The sequence below is a fragment of the Pinus tabuliformis genome, chromosome 8 (genome assembly GCF_031772625.1).
Source record: "Pinus tabuliformis cultivar Carrire ecotype Pingquan chromosome 8, CPIR1, whole genome shotgun sequence".
NCBI lineage: Eukaryota > Viridiplantae > Streptophyta > Pinopsida > Pinales > Pinaceae > Pinus > Pinus tabuliformis.
In genome coordinates this window covers 1618030675-1618037415 of record NC_142294.1, presented here as the reverse complement: position 1 = coordinate 1618037415, position 6741 = coordinate 1618030675, and the positions used below count along the sequence as shown (strand labels likewise).

At 33.9% G+C, this 6741-nt stretch overlaps 1 pseudogene; it reads left to right on the top strand.

Moving 5' to 3' along the window:
* Positions 1-6268: 6268 nt before the first annotated feature.
* LOC149242266 (U5 spliceosomal RNA) lies at positions 6269-6356 on the top strand (annotated as a pseudogene).
* Positions 6357-6741: the final 385 nt, after the last annotated feature.

Here is a 6741-nt window from a genome sequence, read left to right as displayed (position 1 = left end):
CAACAATAAATAGGCCTTCGAGCCTCATTGTAACACAGTTCAGAGGCATGTAGCCATCACATCTCTTCTCAGAGATAAGCTATCATCGCCCTAGCTGGTTTATTTCCATTTCTGGTTGTAAGCATATTTCAGTATTTTCCATTAATGAAATGAAGTATTATTTCCGCTGCATCTTTGTGTATATGGTTATCTCTGTAATTTGTTGCGTTCCTGTTTAAATCCGGATCACTTGATCCAATGCGAAACCCAAGCAAAAGCTTAACACTGACCATCAAAACCCTTTTTATTAATGAGGCCTCTATTTTCTTCATTTTCCATTATTTTCCTTCATTTTCCTCCTCACATGCAACCTGTGACCTTTCACCTTCCTTTTCTCCTAATTTCCATTATTTTCACAAATAAATGTGCCAAAATGCCATTTTGCCTTTCCAAAGCCTTTGCCATTGCCTTTGCCAATTTCCTTAGCCATAATAATCGAAATGAACACCCACTAGGATGTTTTTGCCCACCATTCAGCTTGGAATACATGTCCCATTAACAATGGTCTTATATTTTTTTACATGAATTTTTAACCAGGGCTGTTACAGAAGGAGAGAGAGCGAGTTGGAGGGGGTGAGAACGGGAGGTTAGAAAAAATACATAGAGATAGAAAGTCTGAGAGGGAGAGGGAGAGATGGAGAGACACTGAGGGAGAGAGGAGAGTGGGAGGGGGGAGAGAGAGAGAGAGAGAGAGAGAGAGAGAGAGATAGATATGGGGAGAGAGTGTGTATGTTTTTGGGGTGAGAAAGAGAGACAAAGGTGGAGAGACAAGGGGAGATAGAGATATAAATGGAGGGGGGAGAGAGGGAAGAAGAGAGAGGGAGGGAGGAAGAGAAATATATATGGAGAAAGAAGAGGAAGAGAGAGAGAGAAAGGGAAGAAAGAGAGAGGGAGAGGAAGAGGGAGAGATAGATAGATAGATAGATATAGAGAAAGAGAGTGCATGTTTGCGGGATGATATAGAGAGATAAAGAAGGAGAGACAGAGGGAGATAGAGATATAGATGGAGGGGGTGAGAGGTAAGAAGAGAGAGACAAAGAGAGGGAGGGAGGAAGAGAGATATATGTGGAGAGAGAAAGAGAGAGCGTGACATGTGTTTAGGGGGGTGAGATAGAGAGACAAATAAGGAGAGATGGAGGGAGGGATATATATAGATGGAAGGGGGAGAGAGGGAAGAAGAGAGAGATAGAGAGAGGGAGGGAGAGGTGGAGAGAGGGAGGGAGATAGACACAAATATGGAAGGTGGAGAGTCAGGGAATAAGAAAGAGACACATAAAGACAAATATATACATATGCATAGAAATTCATGAATATTTTGGTTTTTCACTAAAATAGATGTATTGTTTAGTGTAGTTGTTGATTTCTAATCCTATTTGATTGATTGCACTAGATACATATATTTCAGTGCAGATGTCGATTCCTAATCCTATTTTATAACTGGCACTAGATGCATTGATTTCAGCGTAGATGTTGATTTCTACTCCTATTTGACTGCTTGCATTGGATGCATTGATTTATGTGTAGATATAGATTTATAATCCTATTTGATTGTTTGCGATAGATGCATTGATTTCAGTATAAATGTTGATTTCTAATCCTATTTGATTGTTTGCACTAGATGCATTAATTTCAATGTAGATGTTGATTTATGATTTGATGCAACTAGATGTATGATATACATTAATTTCAAAGTAATTAGATTAATAGTGTGCATTGATTTCAATGTAAGCACATAAAAATTATTAATGATGTGCATTGACTTCTGTGTTACAGTAATTCAACCATAAATACAATACTTGAATTTTCATCCTAAATAAAATGTTCACTTACCCGAAATGCTTGCTTCCTGAAACTGTAAACTATTTGTAATTGCTTTCTTTCTTATTATTCCCATTTTCCATCATTCAACATTGTTAATCACTTTGCATTCAAACAAGGTAATAGAAAACAACTACCATTGAAAATTATATGGGGTTTAATACTTCAAAAGTCACGATGATTGACTTTGGAGAAAGCTACTATTAATATTGGAGAGCAAGAGAGACAAGGTATGATGTTTACTATAGTAGCTCGAGTTAAATATTTGAATGGTCTATGATTTCAACTACCCTTTTCATATGATCAATATGAAAAGATGGCAAAACTAATAGGTGTGACAATAAGAACAATAGAATAAAATAATTTGAGATTGATCATAATGAAGATTGTTTGTAATTGACTACATTCTTATTATTCACATTTTATATCATTCAACATTTTGCATTGTCACTTTGCATTCAAAAATTTTATTTCATCATTTTTCATCATTCAAGTTGCTAACAGTCTCTCTCATCTCATCAAACTAAGGTAACTAAACAAATTTAAAATTAAATTGACCAAATTAATCCTAGACATATTGAGCATATTTAAAATGATCAAAATAATTAGATGTTCAACAAATTTTGTATGGCCACACATTTCTGAAACCAACCTAGATCCATCTTAACCCCGGATCTATCAAGCACCGAGAGGGATCAAATCTCTCAACGTGCAAACCTTTCCTCAAGTTTTGCACTCAAGAAAGAGGTTTGCACCTTGAGAGTTTTGATCCCTCTCGGCACTTGATAGATCTAGGGTTAAGATGGATTTAAACTAGTTATTATCTCTTATCAATGTTACCTAGTTGATATGCATGTTTTCTTTTGTCGTTGATATTTTGCTTATCATTTTATTACATGACATAATGTTTACATTTATCCTAGTTAATTTTTCTTTTATATGGCATTAGAGGAATGCATTTTGATTTTGGGAGACTAAGTGACTTTCATTTTAAGAGAGATGATAGATTATGACATTATTTATATGCATTTTAAGTATGTGAGCATCATGAGTTAGAGGGAAAATTGTCTGTAGGTATTGTGTTTAACTCATGACTCCAAATAAATTGCATGGAATTGATGGAGACGCTATTATGAACTTGAATGATGGGTTCCTCCAACTTTGCAAGTGTTTGAAGGGTGGAGAAGTTAACATAAAAAATTTTAGGGAATCAAGGAAGATATCTTTTGGGGAGTTAATGAGTATGTAACATTATGTTTTAAGACATGTTGTTGTTGAAGATGGAGATTGCAAATGTAATGCATGACTTGCAAGGAATGTTTAGAGAACAAATCACATAATATTAATTTCAAATGTAAAAGAAAGAAATTTGATTATATTAACGCTAGTGTAGTTCCATCTTAATACTTGATCTATTAATAGTTTAGAGAGATAAAAAATCTTAAGATTTAAATTCTTAAATTTCAAAAGATTGAGAAAATATTTAAACCTCGAAAAATTTAATCTCTTTTCATGTGATGCTTGATATTTTCAAAACTAAAATAAATCTAAAATAAATCTAGGCTTGTTTTATGTATATATGTTTTTTTGAAATATTTTATATTTAGATTAACCTTCATCTATTTTAATCCTTATCTATTAAAAATCAAAAAATCATTTTTTTAAAGATTTTTTTTTAACAAAATATTTAAAAAGATATTTACATCTTAATAAAATTGATCTTTCTAAATATTTAATAATTCCCAACAATTATATATATATATATAATATGTAATATTTAATAATAATAAAAATTTTAATATTAAATATTTTTATAATGTATACCCTAGGACCATGATGAACATAGGGTGTAAAATGTGCCCTTCAATATGAAATCACTATGAGTGAAAACTTTTCCTTTTTTTTAAGCTGTGGTTCACTGGCCGCTACATCCACGGGAAAATATCGGGGCAGATCCACCCTAAGGGATCTGCCCGTCGGCCAATCTTAACAGGCCTAACCCCGAGGGCGTCGAGGAGATTTGACCTCGTGACCTCCCAAACTGGGAAAGTGCTTTAGCAACGGGAACTCGACCATTTGAGCTATCCTTTGGGGCTAACTATGAGTGAAAACTTATTAATAATACTTTACAAATTTGTTTATTGAAAATAGGAAAATTTAATAAAATATCCTTCCATAGGTCTTAATAGAAAAACCACAATAATTTGATTTGAGTTTATTGCATAGGCAAAATTGAGATGCGAGTGTAAGCTTAAAATGGTTAGATTTGAGTTTATTATATAGTAAAAGCATGGGTGCAATTGGAGGTACATGTAACTTGTTTCCTTCTCAATAATCAATCAAGATATATCGATATTAAAAAGGAATGGTTATTTTTAATTAAATTTATTAAATAAATCAAATTTGATTTTCACTTATACGAGAGAGCTTAAGGATATTTTTTGTGAACAATTTTTTAATGTGGGGTTTAGGTTTTCATAGAGTTGTTATAGCTCGGGTATTTTTAATATTTATAAAATAGTTATATATAATGTAATAATAGTATTTTTTTGTTTTGATTAGAATTTTTTTAATTGAGCCAAAAGGCTTATTTTACAGTATAGTATGAGGAATGTGTCTATTCCTTAAGCGTTTAAGAGATGGAGCATCATGCACACAAGATGGAGCCCGTTCCTTTATTGACCATTTGGGCCATTTGGAAATGGAGAAATGGCAGGCTCTTTGAAGCAAAAGTAGAGCCCTACAATTCAGTGGTTACTTTTGTCATTGCTCTATACAACGCTCTGGACATGTCCGGACAAATCAGGAACTGTAAAAAGAAAAAAAATACAGCGATAGACTATAGGCACGGGAGCATTAGAAGTCATCCGGCACCAATGTCCATGGATTCACCATGTGCATTTTTCGATGGAGCTGCTCAACAGGGGAGGAGCGCATGCGGTGTTTTCATCAAGATAACAGATGATCAGTCTTTTGGAATCCATTGGAATGCAGGACAGGGAACAAATAACAGAGCTGAGGCGGTGGCATTAGCAGGGCTCCTTTCCTTTTGTTCTTTCCTGGACATTCCGAAATTACATATCTTCGGAGACTCAAAGTTAATAACTGATCATGTTATGTCAAAACATAACATCGAAAACATTCATATTGCTGGATGGATGGATAGAATTGCAGCTTTATGGAACAACAAGAAGAGCTATACTATTTCACACATTGCCAGATCCAATAACAGGGAGGCTGATGCATTATCCAAAATGGGCCTTACTTCTCCCCAAGGCGTATGGAGGATGCAGATTAATTCGGCAAACAACTGCTTCCAGATCCAGGACTTTTGTCTTCCTGACTTTTAACTCTCATCATGTTTTGTTTTCATGGTATGGTTTTGTTTTTCATGGCACGTATTTAACTTATGCTAGGCCTATACATTGGCACAATACACAGCAAAGGTATGAATATTATATCTCTGTTGGCATGGAAAACAATTTTGTTTTAGATATCTAATGAACATATATTTCCTATCTCCATCAAAAAACTATGTATATATACAGACCATACATCATAAATTCCGCCATATTTATAGTATGTGGAGAAATCCTCACAACTGTACATGTATAGGCATCTTGCTGATATACTCAATATCAATATATAGCTTTTTTTCGTACTGAAAAGTTTGTCAGTACATGTGTTCTAAATAGAAAAATAATGCCTGTTATAAAAAAATGAATATGTTGTAAAGTAATTAGAAGTAAAAAAATATGTGTTAGTAAGATGTTTAAACTTTATACTTTTCAAAAAATTTAGATAAACTATTTAAGATCTATGTTAACTAATATGGATTGATAAAATGTCTATTTTTACATGTTATGTAAAATATTTTAATGTTAATTATATATATGATGAAAAATAAGTTTTTATAGTTAAAATATTTATTTGGTCTTATATATATAAAATATAGCATTAAAAATACAATTTAATATTTTGTACTTTAAAAAAATTTGCATCAGTCAAAATTTAATCCATATAAACTTTTATTAGATCCCTACTTAAAATAGATATATATTCTCACCACAACTGAAAATTATTTTCCTCAAACACCTTCAACTGGACAAATGATCCGGATATAGAGTAATAATGCTTTTAACTCGTAACGCAAAAGGGTAATGCAGCTGTATATTCTGACTCTGGATTCGGAATAATATGTTTCAGAGTCTGATAGAAATAGTGCTTCAGGAACAATACGTTTCCTCTGTTGTGTTGTCACAGAGAATAGATGAGTTCATTCTTCTCCGAATATAAAGATTGTCGCAATTGCCTGCAACGCTACTTGTTAATTATCCCACATTCATGATGCTGTTTGAAACAGACGAGGGGGCGACTATAAATTAGCGGGGCTTTTAGATTAAAAGCCACGGAGCTGTGTGGTCAACGCAGAGCGAACTATTCTTTCGCCTTTTACTAAAGAATACTGTGTGTTGTTCGAATATACTCAGCGCTGATGCCAGTTGAAAGACCACCAGGAAATTTCTGTTCGAATATACTCAGCGCTGATGCCACCTGGAAAGACCAGCAAGAAATTTCACACAGTATATTCAAACAGCACAGGAAATTTCTGTTCGAATATACTCAGCGCTGATGCCACCTGGAAAGACCAGCAGGAAATTTCACACAGTATATTCAAACAGCACAACACTCAGTATATTCAAACAGCACGGGAATATGGATACAGCACGGGAATATGGATTTGGAGAAAAGGCCTGGTGAGCTATTCAAACACTCAGTTTCAAACACTCAACACTCAGTATATTCAAACAGCACGGGAATATGGATACAGCACGGGAATATGGATTTGGAGAAAAGGCCTGGTGAGCTATTCAAACACTCAGT